Source organism: Aythya fuligula, chromosome 6, assembly GCF_009819795.1.
Source record: "Aythya fuligula isolate bAytFul2 chromosome 6, bAytFul2.pri, whole genome shotgun sequence".
Taxonomy (NCBI): domain Eukaryota; kingdom Metazoa; phylum Chordata; class Aves; order Anseriformes; family Anatidae; genus Aythya; species Aythya fuligula.
This window is the reverse complement of record NC_045564.1, coordinates 21,633,177-21,655,739: the sequence shown is the minus strand read 5'-3', so window position 1 is coordinate 21,655,739 and position 22,563 is coordinate 21,633,177.

The window sequence follows — 22,563 nt, the reverse complement described above, 5'->3', positions numbered from 1 at the left end:
GTGAATGTACATCAATCAGAGTCCACAGACTCCCTCCCACCTCCCTTTGTCGGTTTAGGAACCTCAAGGTAACCCTGGCCAAAACAAGATAACTGCTGCTGGAAGACATGATCTGAGACGTGCTTTTTGTCAGGGGAGGAATTCACAAGAATGATGGCATGTAATAACTGCATAAGCAATAGGTGGCATCAGAAAATCTTTCATCACAGTGATTTACACCCCTGCAGTCTCATAGATGCTGTGTTACTCCTGGAGTGTTTAATACTCATTGTGCATAATATTTTATAATTTTCTGTAACAAGCCAACAGTGAGAGAAGTTCAAGATGAAAATATATTAAAACTGGACAATTTAGTAACAGAGAGAAAAGTGATCATTTGAAAGGATTTGCATTTGAGTGGGAAAATATGCATGTAAGTGACAAAGTTTGAATTCATCACAAACATGCCTCTCTAGTATGATGAAAGAAATGGAGAATGCCATGGAGTTATATGTTTTATCTATAAAGTTGTACGGTTGCCAGCTCTGCAAGGGACCAAAATGCCAAGGGAGGGTCTCTCCTGAGCTAAAATGCATCTAGCACGACCGATCCCCTCATTCTCTGCCCCCTTGTGGCACTGCCTCTCATGGCCCAGCGATAGTTCCCCTATGAACACTGCTGCTCTGCAGCAAAATTATATATGGCATTTCCTAGCCTCAAGGATTGAAGCTGATTTTGAAATTTCAGTTTCATGAGATTTCAGTGGCTTTTCCAACACGTTAACTGCTTCTCTTTCAAGTTCCTTGGGAGAATTCAGAGGGATATGTGACTGGAGATATGTTATTGAGCTATTTTGACATTTTAGCAGTTACCAATTAAATCTCTTATCATGAGGAAAAGATATCTCTGTGGAAACGTCTCTAATCATATTTCCCATTCATTTTGGGAAAAAAGTATAAAAAGGAGTCATTCAGTTTTAGACCAGCGTTCTTATCATCCTTGACTTTATCTCTTTGATGCTGCAAGAGATTGACTCCCTAAGAGAAATTCCTTCCTTTTCCAGCTCAAATAATCTTCAGCTGCATGTTGTTCCTTCTCAAAGTCTTACTTTCCATTTCATTGTTGCCCTGATTCTACAGTTTGCCCGCTATAGAGAGAAGTTTATTAGCACAATCCCATTTGAATAAATGCACTGGAGCAGTATACAGTTAAGTCTTGATAGTTTTGATTTTGTTTTATTTAGGTTTTGGTTATTTCACATGTGTGTGTGTGTGTTTCATTGTTCCAGCTAGCATGAGATATCTGTGTTGCTTTGGTATCTGTGTTACTTTTGCACTGTATATAATGTGTGCCCTGTCATTTATTCATCCATCTGTGCCTCCAATTTTAAATAAATCTGTGAATGTCTTCAGGGTTGTCAAATGAAATAATGAAACTATTTGAATTCAATTTTGTTCTAAGATGGCCTTTGTGATTCCTTGAAAGATTTATGTCTCTTAATGAACACCTCCCCTCCTCTCCTCTCCTCTCCTCTCCTCTCCTCTCCTCTCCTCTCCTCTCCTCTCCTCTCCTCTCCTCTCCTCTCCTCTCCTCTCCTCTCCTCTCCTCTCCTCTCCTCTCCTCTCCTCTCCTCTCCTCTCCTCTCCTCTCCTCTCCTCTCCTCTCCTCTCCTCTCCTCTCCTCTCCTCTCCTCTCCTCTCCTCTCCTCTCCTCTCCTCTTCTCTCCTCTCCTCTCCTCTCCTCTCCCTAAAGTTTCAAAATATAGCTCTAGATTTTATTTTAATCCCTTGTGATAATAATGATAATCAATTAGGTTATGGCCGGCTGGGATTTAGGCCTACAGGTAAAGTATACAGTTACCTGGGACAACAGGCTGCCAAATTACGTCTGTTGGAGAAGACAGAAATCAGCTGTTTGAAAATCACTAGCAGCAAAACAGCAAATCTCTGCTGGTACTTCTGAGAAGATTTTAGGGTTCGTGTGGCAGCAGTTTCTGCTGCTAGAGTTGGGTCCTTCTATTAGTAGCTTTTCTTTACTTGCACTGTGCTGATACTCCATGGACCAGTAAGTCTTTCATAATCCTACAGCCATGTAGCCTACACAGCTGCCTACATAGTGAAATAGAAATACTTCATTGTTGTTGCAAAATTCATCTTGATTTATTTCACTTTCATTGTTCTCTGAAAAAAAACTCTTATTTTTAGCAAGACCTTTGATATTAATGAGATTGCATGAATGTAATTTTTCTTTGGCCTAAAGGTTTAATTCTTCACCATGTCTGTGTATTGTTCTCATTAGTATTCAGGACTTCAGATGTTTCAATGGGAGAAAAGATATCAAGTATTTAGTATTGCAAAATGACAAAAGAAGTTTCCACACTACATTATGCTCTAAAAAGTGGTTACAAGCTTGTTAAATTTACAGCCAGCTGACCCCCAGTAGTCATGTGTTTCCCTGCCTCCTTTCCCCCTCAAAAAAAAAAAAAAAAAAAAAAAAAAAAAAAAAAAAAAAAGTTATTGGGATTTTGTTCAATGTATAATATGTTTTATGTGGAATTCCCTCTCTGAGAAACTGTAACTTGATGACAAGAATATGAATTATAAATGCAAAATCTTTAATTGTAGAACTTCTGTGAGCTTTTAGGCTGATAAAGGTAATGCCACATGGCAAGAAACTAAGATAGCAAGTAACTTTCTCTGGAAGGATTTGTGAAAAGTTAAGTTTGTTATTCTAAAGTATATGTTACTCTTATTACATGCTATGTTGGAATGCCTAGGGATTCAAAACCTCATGACCTGAGATTGTTTTGGATGTCATATGTACAGGTCATGAAAACAGAATTACAAAAAGCATCAATATATCCATCTACTTTATGTCCTGCCAGTGGATTGTTCCCTTCAGTATATTTGTGTTTGTATTATTCATTTAGGATTTAAATTATTCAAGCAATGAGGCTTCCACTTCTTCCTCTGAGAGACTCTTTCAGTATCTCTCTGTCTCACCACAGGGTTTCATTCCCTCATATTAAGCCACGGTTTTGGTGTGTTCTCTTGCTTTGGGAGTTTACATTATTTAGATGCTCATCTGATTCCCTGGGTTCTTGCCCAGTAATGGGTGCCTCCAATTACTCCTTGCTGACCCTCTCTGGCCAATTAAGAGTGACAGAAATGACCCCAGCATGTTCTGTGCCTCTTGAAGATTTTTTAGTTGGATTATATTGCTATGTCTGTCATTCTGGCAGCTGTCATTCCAGACAGAACACTAGTAATAACTAGGTAAGACATAAAACGTACTTTTATTAATTTATTCTTTTCCTCATACAATATTGAAATTACAGCAGCATACAAAAGCAGAACCCTGCTCTGTATTTTTGTGAATAATTATTCTGTACCAAGGGAAGTGTAATTGAAGGTAAATATGTGCATTTTCTCTAATCTGTCTTCCCTCATAACAGAAATTCAGGCATAATATTTTGGAATAATAGTTCATGTAAAAACTATCATAATTAGATCACAGCTTAAGTTTGGTCTCTTCAGAAGTGTATGCTTAACAAAAATGGAGTGAACTGGGAAAAGGAACAAATTCTGATCTGTATGCATTCATTGCTAGAGTATGAAAAGGGTAAATCATTGACTGTAAGTTATTTATTTAACTAGACCTATTTATTTAACTATTTCTAAAACTACTTCTCTTTGTACCTGAGTTCCCCCAACCTTGTCTACAGAGTATTCACACATTGGGTGATAAGACTGTTATTTGTCAGGCAAAATTCCTTCCTTTTCTTAGCTTCTTCCTTGGATAAACTGTAATTTGGATTTCTTTTGTCTGTATATTCTGCATGTCTTTTTATCAATAATAATGAAAGGTGTATGTACCTTGTATTTGGAGCTGGCTTAACGTGATTCCTGGCTCTCAACCTAATGGTGGTGAAAAGTATGGAAGTGGTGTAGAGCTTCCTGAGCTTGCAGGCTTTATGGTTTTGCTGAAATTGCTCCTACTTTAACTGCAGCAGGCACACAGGGTTTGTGTCCTCAGAGAAAACCAGGAGGTGAGCTAGCCTGAGTTGCGATCTTCCGGGCATGTAGCTCCAGCACATTCTGTGCAGGCAGAATTTCCTTTCACAGAGAATTTCAAACTGCATTTCTATGCAATCATAAATAAAAACACACATTATCAAAATCACTCACGGAATAGACTCACTCTTCCTAACCAGCTCTGTGTAAAAATGGTACGTCTCTATGGATAAGGTTAACTTCAGAGAGGTCACAAGATGAAGGAGCTCATTTCTATTCCTCAGCCTTTTTCCTAGCATCAAGCCATAGCAGCTGAATTCCTGATCTGGTAGCATTTCCATATGCTGCTAGCTTAGCAAACAGTAAGGTATCCTGAGCTCTTCCTTTCCTTTCCTCTGCCCTGCAGCACTGACAGTGAGGCACAGCTGCGGGGGAGAAAAGGGCAGCAGATACTCTGAAGGAGCATGGTTCATGTTTGGGATTTTTCTTGAGAGTGACCAAGGTGCAGTGAGGCCTTTTACATCCTTTGGATCAGACTAGATGTGTTTTCAGTCAGTAATCACACATAAATTTCTTCCTATTACAGATTCATTTTAAAATCAATAATGTGCAGTTTTGAAGCATATAAAGTGTTCTCATTTGGGCACCACTGTTATGGCAGTACAGATTGTCCTTGTAGATTTTTCATTTTAATAGATAAATATGGATTTTGTTTTGCTTCCCTTCCTTGTGCTGATATATTGTAATTTTGCATAGATCTTGTACCCTTCCTCCTTGAACTGTGAACTCAACAATTTTGGATATGGTGTCCTAGAACCATGGTGTCCTGTACATAGGAAATAAATTCCAATTTCACTGAGAAGAGAAAAAAAAAGTAGTATGAGTTTGTTGTGTCAATGTCTCCATACTCATTTGATGAAGGTTATATTTTTTGCTCCAAAATATCTTAGTAGTAGTACACTGTGTTTCTATGTTAATCAGAAAACCCAGACAAGCAGAGTATGCTTTTTCATTTTTAGTGTTCTACATGTATACCTTTTTTCCTCTTTCTGCATTCTGTTAACATACTTTACACGGTCACTTCATCTAAATAAGGTAACTGCAGTTTCTACACTGTGCTCACTTAGTCATTAACAATTTTATTATTAGCATATTCTAACACTCAGTTCTGTAGGCGAAACTTTCTCCACCTGGCATATATATTTTCTTGCTACAACTGTCTTTTTCCACTTTTGATTTTTTCAGTATTATTCTCACAATAATCATATTTCTCTGCAATTATACAGAGTCCAGAATCAGATAAAACTAATTATTCCTGACACTATAGTTATCAGTGCTGTTCTAATTGCTGTCAACAATAGTCTGCATATATCCAGGTCACATATTTCTATTCCAGTATTCCCACTTTTCTTTCATAATATCGTAGCATGAGATCACAGCCAATTTTATTACAAAAATCCATGTTTGTGTAATTCATTTGAAGAGACATCCGTATCCTGAAAGAGCAATTTGTGTCACAACTGTAGCATATGAGCTGATCTGCTGTCTCTGCAGATAAAATACATGTGATGTAGGCCATGTTTTCAAACCCAGGTGCCTGTCTGAAGCTAGCATCTCTAGAACTATATGGATGCAGCTGCAGATGAATGGCTGGATTTTTCATCAATGCTAAGGACTGTATTCAGTAATACTACTGAAGCCAATATGAACTGCAGGTACTTGGCAAATGAGAGTTTTGCTCATAATCTATAATGACAGAGAGAGATAATCAAATGACATATCTTGCTTTTTTGAAAGGGTCATTTGCTGCCTAAGATGTATTTTATTAAAATAATCTCTCCTAGATTTCCTCTCTTTGCCATTATGTCTACTTCATTGTTAAAATATATACTATCATGCTCCTCCTTCTGGATTTTCCAGTACTTATCTACCATCCAGTGCAAGTTGTTTGGCAGGATAAATAATGACAGTCAATATTTCTGCTTTGAAAGAGTAATAAAAACAGTACTATATCCCAAAATATATTCAGAAATAAAAGTTTTTGTTCTTGAAATCATCATACAAATTCCCGTAATTATTTTGCATATTTCCTATTTATTGCTTTTCAAGTTATTTAAGGCAGGTGCATATGGGATCACATTAGAGATACTCATTCTGTTGATGAGTATGATGATTTTTACTATTTCTATACTACTTATTTTCATAGTATAATATCCAACTATTGTGGTATGTTTTTTTTTTTGAAAGACAAGGTCTTTAGTATGTTCTGTAGCACCCAAAGCTGTAACTCAAAAGCGCTATGCTTTAGCTTGGTAATGGTGTTTTTGAAAGCCTAGTTTCACATCTCTTGGTGGTGCTGGAAAGCAACAACAAAAAAGCAACCCACAACTAACCCATATACTGTTTTTTTTTTGTTTGGTTGTTTTTTTTTTTTTTTTTTTTTTTTTTTTAATCTATCCAAACTACCCTGTAGGCTCTCACAGATTCCAGATTTCCAGATCCTTGCAGATCCAGGGGCAGATTCACATATGAAACTCTACTGCTGAAAACATTGATCTCATTGTTTGTTGTTGTTGATTTTTTTTTCCCCTTCAGTCCCAAAGAAACCGAAACATGAAATAAAAATGAAAAACATGAAGTTGTCCTCAATATTTTCAGGAAAGTGAATTTGAAATTTTCAAACTAAAACCTGATCTTTCTGGGGAATTTTGGGATGTTGATATTTGCAATCAGGATGCTCTTCTGAGGGAGAAATTGTAATCAGCTCAAATAGTTATGATTTCACTGCAGTCCATCCTGAAAGCTCAAGACTGCTGTGATTCACTCAAAAGTGAACATTGTTTTTTTTTTTCAGACCATGTCAAAGTTCCCAGTCTAGGTATATACATCCTTTGGGGCTCACACATGCCAAATATATCTTCAATTTAGGACAAAAATATAATCCCATTTAGTTGTGCCATAGTAATTTTTCTGTTACTGTCACATAGATGTGATGATTGCCTGGAGAGACTGTTTAGTCCTCTTCCTCAGAAGTTCTCAAGACCAGACAAGATCAAGCTCTAAACAACTTGGTTTCACACCTCATCACTGACACAAATTTGAGCAGCAAGTTGCACTAAATGCTTCCTGAGGTTCTTTCAAAACTACAATATTATATGTTCCTATGAGTTATTCTCCCCCACCTCCCCAAGATATACTAGGACTGGATTTCAGATTATTCATGGTGTGCAGATGAGATATAAATAGTGCTACTTGAGCTTTCTGCCTATATCTATGTGTTGGCATCACATGGCTCCCTGAAACACATGAATGCATTTCTATCATTAACCAAAGTTCTTGTACTTTCTATTATCAGTGGTATGATAAGAATATAATTTATGGGGCTTGAGATGTTCCATAAGCAATGCTTTATTGATTAACACTTTAGAAGGCTGTCATATACATGTACACGAGCAAGATACCAGTCTGTGACAACTGAAACCTTTTCAGACTAAACAGCAAATGTAAAACCACAGCCTTTCCTTGTATCTTTTGTAATCTTTTCAACTATCCAGACAGCAAACACATTTCTCCTGGATCTCAGAGCCCCTCTGTCTCAGTACTGCTTTCACTAATGAGAGCTAGAAGTTTTACAGGGTTCATCTGCCTTAAAATATTTTCAGATCTATAATACTCTTCTTACGTTCAAGGAATAAGACCTTTATTTCTTCCACAGCTCCCTTGTGCTTGTATAACTTAGGAACTTTGTTGATCCTTCTCAGAGGTGGAGGTTCACGGCATCACTGCTTGCCTACCAGATTTCCATCTTCCTCTTTATTGAGTCTCTCTGTCCTCAGCACTGACTTATTTTCCTTTCCAGTAGTCATGTGAGCAGGCTAATTTGAATAACTGTTGTAGAGATAATACACAAGGAGTTTGATTTAATTTTGTTTCAATTTTATTATATGAAATGTAATTTGATAGTGAGTAGTACAATCATAGTACAGATGGCAAGTGTTAGGCGTATCTTATTACCTGGAACACTTGAGCACTGTCTGCCTTCTATAGTTTTAATTGGCCTTCCCTCATCTTACAGTAAAAAATTGCAACATTGTTCTTGATGAATACTGAAAAAGGACAATAAACTAACTTAATTCTGATCCAGTTCCTATGGTAGGCAGTGGAGGTGTGGGCACTAACCAACACCCAAAGGAGGTGGAAGCCTGGACGAATGCTCAATAACTAAAGTATGAGTCTCAAAATAATTTGAATATACATATTTAAAAGACTAAATAGTCATAATGGAGCAATTTATTCACAACATCAATTCTTCTGAAGAATCAGCATAGCACTCAGCTTCTGTCATTGAGCACCTTCTGGGATCAGCATCTCATTTGTGTCACTTGCTTTAAAACTGATTAACCTCAGGACTGTGTTTTGTATGCTGGTCTCTTTGTTGGTCTTCTGGTGAACATTTCACAGTCAAGGAAACCTTGAAAGCAAAAATGGAAAAGAAAAAATTACCAATAATATGCTTTATATTAATATTTATAGACTTATAACTGCTGCTGGTTGAATTTACACACTTCATTGGGTGAACTTCAGACAAGCCATTTAATATCAGTTAGTAAAAAAAAAATGATGTGTTTATGTCATGAGAAAGTGGACATTTGTGTTTATAGGAAATGTTATCAATTTATGAATCCAAGCACATATATATCATTAAAGTCCTCCTGAAATAGTTCACATTTGAGACGAATCATGGGTTATGTTAATCTGGCAGTGGAGGCTATAATACTGTCTGCTTTTCCTACGTGAAAAGGCCTTGGAAAAGACAGTAATGTTACAGTAATATTTGACAACAGCTGCCAAACCACACATCTACTTCAAGTCAAAATACTTTATATGAGGAAACGTAAGGAAAAGAAAAAATGAGATTAGGTACTTTTAGTCCAAAAAAAAAAAAAAATTCACTTCTGATCAAAATAAATGTATTAGCATTACATGCAATCAGTAGTGTCAATAATAATATTTTACTTCTTATATAGTTTTCAATCTTTTAAATCTCTAGATAAATAAGAATAAATTGCCAATCAGTTCATTGTTTAGTGATTAAAATACATTTTTAACATCTGCTGCCTGATCAACATCTACTAGCCAAGTGATTTAGTTTTACCTTCCTTTTTACTCTCTGTGGTATAGTATCTCCCCACAGTCGCTGTTTCCTATGTTAATCAAAGTTGATGAGATACTTGGGATTTTATAATATTCTTCCAAGGTAGAAAATTTTTGAAAAAATTGAAAGATTTGATATTTAATGATCATAATTTTACCTTTATTTCTATTAACTAAATTCTTGTGAGACTGATTCAGCAAAATCAAAGAAAATGATAGGGCTGTTTTTTCATAAATGGAAAGGTATCTACCTTCTTCAGGGAACCTTAACTTTATAAGAATCTCTCTGGAACTCTCAAATTCCCATGGATAAGTATCCCTCTTCTCCCCCATTCCTTCTGGGTTTGATATGTCAGTCAGATTCTAACAAGCACCATTCAAGATTTTGTCTAGCCTATCTTCATGTAGCCTTTTGCAGACTACTTTTAGATGGGAGATATTTACATGATTTTCTTGACATTATTTTTTCCGATTCTTTTCTTAAGCAGCAGCCTGTTTTTAATATATATTTATTATGTATATAAAAGTGTAGATGTATACTTCTTTACTAACAGCATTTTTAGCAAACATGCTTTAGGAAGAATAATGCCCAAAACAGTAAGCACACAATAGACTTCCCTGTAACCCAGTGGTTCTAAAACACTTCAGTACAATGAATCAACAAATTTAAAGCTTGGAATATTCTCCCCTTTCTAGTGATTTCTAATACTCTTTCTTTCTAGAAAACTCCGTGAACCGAGAGTAATTCTGCTAAAGTCAATACTGCCACATCATACAGAATTAGGGTCATAAAAGGGAAAAATTGTTGTCTGAACCTCTGGTGAATTGAATAGTGACTTGTTAGATGGGATTTGAGATTAACTGTTTTATACATATCCAAGATAATAAAGAGACTAGAAATGCTTTTTAGCCTACAGCAGTAATGAGGCATCCAGGTCCACCAAAGAATTCTGATATCTAGCCCAGTTTTAAAAATTTGCTTTCTAATAGTAAGGCACCAGCCAGTTTTACCAAGGATCTTGGCAGCTGTTTAAATACCTGCTTAAGTGCTGAGCAAACATAATAAAAATCATTCTCAGTTCCTAGAGAATTCTATTTTTGTCTTTAAATTGACATTAAAGAGAAAGTAGAAGAACCCATCTGAGATGGCAATGAGAGGCTGAAAAAATACCTAGTAAGACCTGAAAGTTCTGTTTTGTTTATTTTTTATGGATTACCTACATATCCAACTTGCTGCTGTAGTGATATTTTCTTTTGCAATTACCTGAAACAAATCAGCAGGTTATTAAGAACAGATGCAATCCTTTATCTTCATAGCCCAAACACTGAACATTAGAATTAGATACATATGCTTCCCTCAAGGACAGTATTTATTATGTAATTTCTGCCTACTTTTGGACATATAATCACATGTTTTTTCAATGTCCCCACTGATCACAATGACATTATATTTGTTTTGCTTTCAGGTTTCATATGATAAAAGGAAAAAACTGCTAGTTATACAGTAATTAATCCTTGAATGACAGAGTAGCTATGATTACAATAGCAGGAACAAGTAATCTACAAGAATGTAATTACTCTGGGCTGTGTTCGTCAGAAATCATCCATGAAAGGCCGTGGCAGCTACTGAAGGTCATGGATCACAGCTCAGTCAGGCTATTCATTTAAGTTTGGCCAGCTTTGTATGTTTTCCCCTCACCTTTTGCACTGTTGTATGCTGAGTGTGTACACTTGACAGCAGTAAAGATTTCTATCCCTCTTCTAAACATTTGCTTAAGTCAATGGGCTCTAATGTGTCCTACTGATAAAATAATTATTTTATTTCAAGGACAGCTTATGAATGCCAATGTACTTTATATATGTGTTAATTCACATTCATATGTATACATATTCAACTTCTTATGCCCAGATTTAATTTTAAGTAACCTGGACAGGAACCAAAACTTCAAGTGCAATTTCTTTTGGACAATGCAACAACAACAACAAAAAAACTTTATGTAAAACATGCTTCTCTTAAATGTTCATTTCTTTAACAACGTACTTGAATTGGGTGCACAAAAGATCTTCATCTTTGAGAGAGGACCTCATTAATGTTTATTATTTTGCCTATGTTATAATCCATCCAGTCTGTCTAGAAAAAGTGGAAAACCTTGCCCTTGGCATCCATACTATTTTTGCTAAATCTATGTCTGCCTTCAGATTGTATCTGCTTTTGAAAGATGCAGTAGCAGACCTTCTAAATAAAAGACCTACGCCATAACTTCTGTTTGTCATTGTTTAGTTAATATTGCCCCAAAGGTGCATGGATAGATATGGGCCATTCATACGGCAAGTAGGTTTTCCACCTGAGCACTTTAATGCACTGCAGACACCTCAGATTATGCCTTTCATCCATGGGTGCCAGTACTGGCACCAACAGTGTTCCTGTAGGATAACATCATGGTCAGAGGATCTGGCTTTAAGCTCAGCTTTGGAGCCACATCTGCATAGCAGCAGAGATTTAAATTAAAAGACTATTTGAATTAGGATTTCTTTGAATTATAAACTTGACATTATTAAAATGACAACAGAGGTGCTGAGTTTTGTCCAGGTACATTGACTCCCCTGGCATGAGAGAGCATGTTCCTTCAATGTTGGTTTTGAATCCTCATCTTTAAATAGAAATCCTATTGATGGAGGGAAAAGCTGCTATCAGATTGCTATGCTATTGGTATAATCTATTTACTGTAAAATGGAAAATGACCCAGGGAAATAAATGTGCTATGCAAGTCTTGGTAAGACAGCTCCAATAGAAAATATTTATCTAAAGACAAACATAGTTTTCCTGCATGTGTGTTACAGATTTTTAAACAATCTAAAGCATGATTGTATTATGGAGCTGCCAATTGTCTGTGCTGTCCTTGCTAATGTGAAGGCAATTCTAAAGAGCATGTTGATCAAAATCCTTGTATGTTTACATCACATCTGCTAGGTGTTTATTTTCTTAAGTGGCATGTACCCAGGAACCTAAAAAGAAACCAGGCAGTGATAATTTAACATTTTGGAATAGAGTGTGTAGGATCTGCACTTAATGGTAAGGCTATTGCCAGTTCAGTCAGTCAATTAGAGGCATTAGAAATAAATAGGTATGAATAAATAGGAAATATGAAGAATTTCATTTTCATATTAATCTTGCTTGTAAATAGACTCACTTCACTAAACAAACCACAGCAACAAGAAGTGTACTGCTTTGGAGGGTGTAAATATTTTTACTTCATGACATCATTCTCATTATTTAATATGTCAAGAAAAAATGAGATGATAGGGCTTGCACGGTTATTTCTATCACTTACTTGGGCCATCAGAAATTAAATCTTTCAGGTACTTGTTGACAAGTAGTTGTGTTTGACCCAGATTTCTTTTCTTTTTCATGTCAGCACTGCCTTGGTTCTTGTGTCATGTTGGCGTAGGGCACTGCAAATTGGAAAATAGATATAATTTTCGTTTCTAAATAGGTAAATCATTTGGTAGATAACTAAGTAAGAACTTGAAAATTATTCATAAGAAACTACATTACTGTGGAAAGAGTACCAATATTTTAACCACTGAAAATGCTTTGTGGCCTTGATCACATTTTGCCCTCTAAACAGTTTTAAAAAAAATGGATCAAATGCTTCATTTTCAATAAGAACACTAAAAGCTCACCCTTTGCTAAATCATGCTAACTGCTATGAAAATACAGTAAATAGTAAAGTGTAATATGAATAAGACAGTCTTATTCCTTATAAATGATTATCCCCTAATTATTATTTGAATTTTGTAATAGTGATGCAACATTGAACAAGAAAGTTTTATCTACCTGCAGAGTTAGGTATTAGCTAGAAAATTTGCATAAAGATATATGCAAAAGATTACATTTCATTTTTAATCACAAAATGAATATGTAGCAATTGAGTAAGTAAAAGTTAAGGTGTGCAGTTAGCGTTTCACAAAAGAGGAAGCATAGAAACATGGGATAAAAATAGACAAAATGGGAATTCCCTGGGCACATGAAAAGAATATAGGGAAGAAAAGAGTAAAATTTTCAAGAAGAAACATCATGCAGATAGACAAAAAATTAAGTGACTTTTTCTATCTGACATTATTTCTAATAAATTCAGTTTTATTTTGTGGTGTCAGATACTGCTAAAATGTCCAAGAGCATAACAATCAATTGAAAACTGTGACTTATTAAGGATTTAAAGATATTATAACCATTTTTCATGCTTTTCTTTCCTTTGTGGCCACCCAATTTTGCCATTTCTTATTGCTATTAACTCTTAAATTTTAGAAGATATTTAAAGAATAATTTTATAAAGAAGATACTTGTCTGAAATAAAAGATCACAGACGTGCTGTGATCAAGGCTGTGCGAATTCACATTATTCAGATAAGTCACCCAATTCTTTAATTTTTATTGAAATATGAAACTTTGGAAATGTGGCCACCTGAATGCTGATGTAGTGTTGACTCTCACAAGGAGACTGAAACAAGTCAGTGTTCTAAGATATATAAGTGTACATCGCCCATATGAACCATCTGAAGACAAAAATTTAGGAATGTCAGTACTATGACTCTGTGGTACCATATGCACTGAAACATAATTAATTCCAATCAGATCTTTATATAGTGTCTTTTTAATATCCAGTTTTGGATTAAGCCAATGCAATTTTCAAATTTTGGCAAACCATCATATTTAGGAATTATTTAAATTCCTAAAATGTGCTATAAGTGTCTCATCTTTCATTAAATTAGCATAAATATTTCTTCTTTATAGTAGCTGTGAGATGATTCCAGGGCACCACTGCTTTGGGGTGTTCACTTTAACATCGTGGCTTCAGAAGCTGGCACTAATTGCTTCCAAAAAAACTGGCCTTTCTCACCTCTGTCTCTTTGTTTTGCTCCTGTGCCGCCTACTCCCTTATGCCAGAACAAGTGTTCATGTAATCACAGTCCAGGTTGAAATCAAAATCAACCTAGAAAAAGGGACAAAACTTTTTTTTTTTAAAAAAAAAAAAAAAAAAAAAAAAAGCAGGGATGCCAGGTTACATACACTTAAAATTTAAAACTACCATGTTACTTAAAAAAATGTGACTAAGACACTGGGGAATTCTTACCAACCCATCAGAAGATACTCTCTGCCATGTTACAAGAGCTGGGAAAGCCTCCACACTCGTGCCCTTTCCCTTATCTGCTAAGCTGCTGTGGCTGCTTGGGATAAGTGTTAGAAATAGAAAGGCTAAAAAGGCTTGTTTCTTCCCCCAGTTTCTTGGGGGGAGAGGGGGGGAAGAAAGTTTTTGCATTCTTTGAGAAAGAATAACGATTCTTTCCCATAAATGCATAGATATCAAGTCTTTTTGCCTTCATCACAGCATTGGACATAGAACCGCTGTTTGAGTTGAATTGAAAATGTAGCACAGAGCACCCTGAACAAATCCCACCTAGCCTGGAGTGGCTCAGGCCTGGAAACAGATTTAATGACATACTTTTAAAGGTCTGTAACTAAGATAAGAATATGGCTGGCTGGAAAACACACATTAAACAACTTTGAGGAGAGAAAGTGTATGATGCATGATGTACCAGAAAGTAGGTAAATGCACCAGATTTCTGTTTGCCTTGCAAGGTATGCTTACAAGCAGTATTTTTCATGGGACTGAAGTGAGATGAAAACTAAGGAAAGAATGGTTGTAGAATGTTTGTTAGATAGAAATAAAGAAATATGACTGTGGATCATCTGCTCTGAACCACTACCTGACTTCAGGTAAGAAAGTGAGATTAAAATCATGTAACTGTGGCACATAATAAAAATATGTAACTGGATATTAATTTGCTTAGGAAAGGAGCTGGGGAAATATTGAACATATACTCAAGGGGACATGACAGGTAGTAGAGCTGGTTAATTAAACAAATATTTGTGGATAATTTATCAGAAAATAATTCAGATAAAGGATGTCAGAAAAGGATGATCTTGACTCTTTTATTTGATTACTATGATGTACACCAAATTTATGGAACAGTGAAAATTATTAATAATTTACTCAATGATTTATGGGGGAATAATTACTGATTATATTATTGGACATTATTACTTGACTAGCCCTGACATAATAAGTAGTCTTTTAACAGTCTTGGTTATCACTAACAAAGAATAAGCTATTTGTAACCATGAAGACAAAAAAAAAAAAAAAAAAGAGAGATTTTGTATAGGTATAAAACCCAAGATATTTCATTTCAAATACAAAACGAGTCTTTTTTTTTACCTTCTTTTTTTCATAGGGCACTAGTCTAGTGCTTCTTACCTGAAATGTTATATCTGTCAAAGGATACGTGATAATACAGAAAGCACTTAAATCGGTAAAAATTGCCAGAATTCATGCAAATTTATGTAATATATTCAAAAAATATTAAGAAACACATTTAGCAATGAAGAAATATGGATGGGTCATGTGCTTATGATGACAATTTTCCTGAATATGTGCATTATTTTCCAGAAGGAAATTTATATTCCTATTGTCTTGGGAGTTCTCTGACTCAAAGTGTACAAGCCCTCTTTAGGATAGGACCATCTGAGCTGAGCTTCTGCCTCATAGCTGGCTGGCATTTTTTATTTTTTATTTTTATTTTTAAATTGTGTTTTAAGAATGAGGGAGGGATAATGAAAAGTCAGCTACACCAGACATTTACCAATCCAGAATTTCATTATGATACCTTTATTCCTTAGTGTCATGGCAGAGATGAGAACAGAAATATTTATAAGCACAAACCCCATGTCTCCTCTGATTAATATTGAAATAGAAATGTGATTGGGTCAGGAGAAAGGCATCTCCAGTGATGAGTTACTACCACTTACTGTGTAGTCTGCCAGTTCACCTCTGTGTCTAATGATCTGCCTCTAAGGAGAAAAGACTACTTACTATGACCAGTGCCTTTAAAAAAAATCAGATGGTGTGGAGTGGATGAAGATGATGTAGCCATAATGTCCAAGCTTTTCTGATAGAGCATGTACATTGTAGAATGTGTGGGGAGTGGCTGTGCTGCTGTGCACCATCCCATACACATTCCAGCTGTGTCAAGGCCTCTGAAGATGTTGGCTTTGGATTTGACAGACTTGCATTCAGCTATCTGTAACCAGTGAAACCAAAGGCCAGTTATGTGTCTGTGCATCTGTATTTCCTATTAGTAAAATGTTTGTAATGAAAAAATAAGGAGGCATTTAGACACCCCACATAAGACAGCTATGGAAGTCTTAGTATGTATGTATTTATTTATTTATTTTGTATTGTTTTGCTAAATGCTTGGTAACTACCTAGAAAATTAATGTAGCACCTCTGAAGTTAAATGCTCCCTGTCTACAAGTGATTGTGTATTGCCTTCAGGAAGTGATTCTGATGTCTCTTAATGGACTCTACAAAGGAGATACCATTCCTTATACTTCATAATAAACTATTAATAATTCTACAAGAACAAGAATTAACATTTTTGACTACTATTATTCAATGGATTTTAAAACCTTTGCTGTGATGAGAATAAGTGGAAACCTTCAAATGCTCCTGTGTAGGTTTATATTCACCAGGTTCCAAAGATCTCTTGAAAAGGGAATTTTTTCTTTAAATAATTTATCACCAGGGTCATCATGAACTCTACATGTAAAACGAAAGTTGATTACAACTTGCCCATCTCCAAGCATTCAAAAAGATGACTTAGGATCCAAAAAAGTATGTCTAGCATAAAGAGAGAGAGAGAAAAAAAAAATTAAGATAGGTTTGTGTTTCTTTTATATTCTTACTTTTCTGGAGTTCTAGACAATGAACTTTTCACTACTAATATGGTTAACTACATTTAGCTGTCAAAATGCATCCAGCATTCTGACATTTTAAAGTTCTTTCCGTTTCATGGAGTTCAGGACTGACCCAATTATTATTTTTGTTTTAATTCACTATTTTATCAATACAGATTCAACTATTTTACTTTCCATTTAATGAGAAGGCATATTTCAGTAGAAAGATAAAGCTTCTAATGCATAAGGATTTTAAAAATATGTAAAAGGTGTTGAAGAAATTGTAGGAAAAAAAAAAAAAGAAAAAAAAAAGAAAAAAAATCTTAACATGAATAACCCATTTGTTTTTGTTTTTGTAAAAAAAAAAAATAATTAAAAACAAAAGAGAAGATATCCTGTATGAAATAGATCAACCAGCACTGGAGATAATGCCTGCTGATTATGTGTTTCCTTACATTACTGTGGGTCTTTGCAAGTAAATATATGAATGTATTCTTCTAAAATTTATTTGCTTTGCTGGACAACATAACTATGAGAAAACTTCCTCAATCTGAGAATTTAACCTCTAGAAAAGAATATGTATCCCCAGAGATGAGTGACTTTCCCCTTCCTCATGATGATTTTCCTGTGCTTTGTTCAGTTATGACATCTCTTTTCATGCATCTGGACCTTCAGTCCAGCCTTCTGCTCCTTCATCTCACAGAGAAATAAGGGAAATGAAATTGCACAGTGAGACAAACCTCAGTGATTTGCTCTCCATGAGGTGAAGCACTGTCTCTGGAGAAAGATCTTCCTGAGCTATGTAATGCAGACTTCTGATCAAATAACAGTTTAATGTGTGTCAGTCAACCTGAGGTACTGTAAAAACTCTCAAAGGTACAAAGAAATGTTTCTGAATAACAGTTGAGGTTGGAAGAAACCTCTAGAGGTCATAATGACCTTGTTCAAGCTGGGTCATCTAGAGTGGATTGCCCAAGTCCATGGCCTTTGAACATCTTTTGAACATCTGCAAGGGGAGAGAACTACAACCTCTCTGAGAAACTTGTTCCAGTAGTCATTCTTTCTCACAGTACAAAAGTGTTTCCTGGTGTTCAGAAGGAACCTCTTGTGTTCTGTTTTTTACCCATTGTCTCTTGTTCTGTCACTGGGCACCACTGATAAACATTGCAGTGCCAAATTTCTTCTCCGTTAGATCTTACAGGCAGGTTAATGGATGTCTGGTTAGATTCAGATCATATTGTCTGGTAGGTAGCTGTGGATTTATCAGTGTTTTACAAAAGTCCCATTTCTACATGCAGTTCTATGTTCATTACTATACTTCTGATAAAAATACTAACTTCAGAAGGTCCTAGTCACAGATTTGTCATCCTGGATCAAGTGAGGATAAACACTAAATTCAGAAGTACTGTCAAACAGTATAGACCCATGCCAAGTCATGTCCCCACAGGCTTCTCTGATAATAACTAATTGCTCAAAAATCATATATTCAAAATAGAAAATAGATCTGATTCCACAGAGTGACATCACTTAGAGGAAGATATGACACACTACATCTCCCTGCTTTGGTTACTTCTACTTGCCAGCATCATGTTTATTCTTGTTTTAAATAATTGAAGTGCTGGAGCTTCTGCTGTTTTAGAGAGGAGATTGTTTCTCACCTGAATACAGCTCTCTCTTAAGTGATTCCTACAGAGATGAATTTTCTTCTGATTTTCACACTCCTTTGTACTAGACTAAATCACATTTGACTCCTTCTTAATGCCCTTTGATATCTTTGAGCATTTATAATGTGTTCAATTAGTTGTATAATGGCAAGCTATACAAATGCTGGGGGAGGATCTTCTAAATGCAAAATGGGAGTTAGGCATTGATTTTCTGTAAAAGCAGAGCACTTAACTGCACAAAACTCTGCTTTCCCTGGGCCAGATCCAAGTAAGGATTTAGGCACCTAAGACAACAATTGGGTAGACACAAATTATCTAAATCCATTCAGTCCCAATTAACCCTTGGGGAACCTAAATTCAGTAAGGAACTCCCTGTTCCATCCTCAAATTTCCAAGCACATAGAGTTGTGCTTCTGTCAATGCTCAGACCAGCTGAAGTCTATCTAGTCAGCTTATGCTAGTCAGCGTTTGCTTTCCTTCCTTTTAAGTTCTACTCTGAATTTATATATATTATATAACATTATAATATATTTATATATTATGTATTTTCTGATCATTTCAGCTAGCAAAATGCATTGATTTTCTGAGTTTTTGATCATATTTAGGTATCTTTTTCTGGGACATTTATTGCTTTTCTGCATACATGTGGTATTGAGTTTTAACATAAATTGAACATTTTAATGTACTTGTTTACATGTATACACGTATTATGCTAAAACAATGTTTGATTTATTCAGTCATGTCACAAATGTTTGTCTTCACAAACTTTTCCTTCTGACATATATATCTTTGAAATGTCTTATTTTAGGCTATTAACTTGTAATTTTATAAGGTAACCATAATTGTTTTCATTAATAACTACTTCCTCTCTGTAGGTCAATACACTTTCTTTATGATTTTGTGATTCTTTAGCCATAATGATATTGTTTTTCTCACTCACCAGAAGAAAAATGCAAATGACATCTTGTTATACTTTCCAGGATGACCTCTTACTCTGTTTTGAGGAATTTAGACATTGATAATCTTCATTTATGTTTATAATCTATGAAAATCCTTTAATGAAGGCCACTTCAGATGGCTTTATGTGTCACATTTCCTAATATGCTTTTCAGAGGGCTTTCTAAAATTTAAATATATATCAGCTGTCTCACTCCCTTCCACTGGTTTCACAGTTCTTTCAGGAAAATAATCAACTTTGGTAAAAGTTCTTGTTTGCAAGCACTTGTGGAATATAGCTTATAACATAATATCCTTATTAAGACAATTTGTGTCTTGAAAGATGTTGTGTTGAATACTGGATGAAAAAGACTGAACTTCAGTAGTGGGGCTCTGTTGGGTAGCGTAGCTAGTTTACAAGGCTTGATTCTGGTTTCAGAATACAGCTTTTATCCCAGAAAACTGTTTTTTATTATTTTATTTTATTTTATTTTATTTTATTTTATTTTATTTTATTTTATTTTATTTTATTTTATTTTATTTTATTTTATTTTATTTTATTTTATTTTATTTTAAATATAATTGAGTGTCTGGGTTGTTTCCAGAAATCTCAGTTTGACTGACCTTTGTAACTTATTGACCTGTGATCACTTTCATAAATCAGGAAGCATTTTCTTGCTCCTTACTTAGATAACTTCAGAAATTAAGTTTAATGCTACCAAATACCAACTAATGTCTCTTTCCTTGGGATTACCTTGATGTCCTACAGTGTGGGAAGCAGTTTGTGTTTCACAAACACTTCTGAAACATCTGAGGATCAGCTGTGTACTTGCAGACTGCAGACAGTGTGGTATGGATTAAGAACTGTTATTACTGTGAGAATGAGTTGTTGGTTGTTTTGTTCTTTATGAACAAAAACCCTGTGGTGACTTCTCATTAAATTATTATTTATCAGCAGATAACACTAAATTGAAATCTCCATACCAACATAGGCAGAAATTCTGTCTGTAACGGGGAAAGAATTAGAGTTATTTGTTCGGTCTTTTTTTCCATACTGAGTCCTTTCACTTTTTGTTCCAGTTTTTGTCCTTTTTCAGCCATTTTTGTTTCCTTCTTAAGAAGCCTGATCCTCCTCCAGCAGGGGTCAATGAAATCTTGCCATTAACTGTGAAGGAAATGAAAAAAAACATGCCCCGAGATACCATTACAAGCTATTCTTTTTTCTTTATTCATTTTTTTTCTTTCCTCCTGCTACTTCAGTCTATAGTTTTAGTCCTTCATAACTCTTCTGTTTATTGTTTCTGTTTGTGACTGTTCTCTTATGTTTCAGCTCATTGATTTTCCTTCTTTGGTTCTTAGTAGCTTTACTACTCACACTATTTTCCTTTCTAGAAAGGAAATAAGTATTTTGCTGTACAAACAGCTTGTTTGTTGAATTTGATGCAACAGCAATCACCATCCCTCCATTCAGTAAGGTTAATATCCTGTGAACACCAGTTTTAGCCTACTGTCATACCCTCTTACGTTCATGGCTTATGAGGGGATCACATTTTATTAGCAGGACTTATCAGTGTTTTCTTCAGGTAATTGCCTGACCTGTTATGACTGTTGTTTTGAAGTATTTACTGACTCACAGATCTTTCTGCCTACTTTATCTTTACTCGTTTTTATCAGCAGAAGCTCATTGGCATTTTCTTTGTCCAGTGCCCACACGCAGATTACTCATTAAAAGTTCCCATATTCTAATGATGGGCACTTTGATCTCTGTAAGGTTTTCTGGTAGCATTCAGGGGGAAAATATCTAAAATTAATGGTATGTTTTATGTGGTAGTGTGCTGTTTTTACTACATATTGAAAACAGAAAGCATTTACTTTCTTTTGCACCCCATGACGGTAATATGTTTCTGATGCAAAACCAAAGCTGAGCTAATTTTACAACATGCAAAACTAACAAAATTTGCTTGAAATAACCCCCACAGAACTTTAATTTTGTTTCAGAATATGCCTTTGTTTGTTCTTGTACTGCAAAATGCAAAGTAAATGCCATTAGTGCCTTTACACACTGTGCTCTGTGCAATTTATGCTTAGCAGCAACAGACTTCAGCAATAAGTGGCCACATAGTGAGATGAACAGTTATATAACCACAGACAGTAATTGGATGCTATTAATGAGATTTTGGGATAACACCATTTTTTAGCTCCAGACATAGTTAGCTTTTTATAATTTCAATTAATGCCACATATAGTCTTTTTACAATGTATAATTATTTTCCTAATCTCCAGTTATGCTCTACAGAGTAACTGAAACAAGTACCTCTCTGCTTTACCTTGATTTGCACAAGTACCCAAGATTATGTAGCACAAGTATGGACTTCTAGTATGAACCCCTGCATATGGATAGGTGAAAAGCAGTGTCACCTTGTAGTCAGCTCTAAGAAAAATGGTGCTCTTGAGAGCCCTAATTCTTTTGTTTCTTTGTTTTGTTTTGTTCTCCCTGTTCCTGTGAATAACTGCTTGTACCCCTAGAACAGGTTGGCTTCTTTTATCACACCTACTCAGATACTCTGGATGGCCAGAAGCCAGAGCAGAAACAAGCATCTGTTCATACTTTACTTTTCTTTGTCATCAACTTACAGAAAGGAAGAACCTAAAGCTGGGGTTAGGCCCTGCTCCAGACCCCTATCTTTAAGGTATTATCCAGCATGACAGCTCTCGTTTGTCTGTAACTAAATGAGCTCAGGAACTGTTCTGGGACGTAGGAAGGTTAAAAAGGCACACCTCTAGTGTCCACAGTGGGCAAACAGACACAGAGCAAAATGTGTAGCAAAGCAGAAAAGCCTAGCCTTCAAAATGTACAGTTTTGCACTGAAAACTGTCACCTTGCCACACGAGTAAGAGCATGATCTGACCTGATTTCCTCCTGGGTAACTGCGGTTGTTCCAAATGAAGTCAGAGGGAGCTGCAGGTGCTCAGTGCTTTGGAAAAATGTATCAAGCAATGAAACTGAACTTGCAAAGAATGTT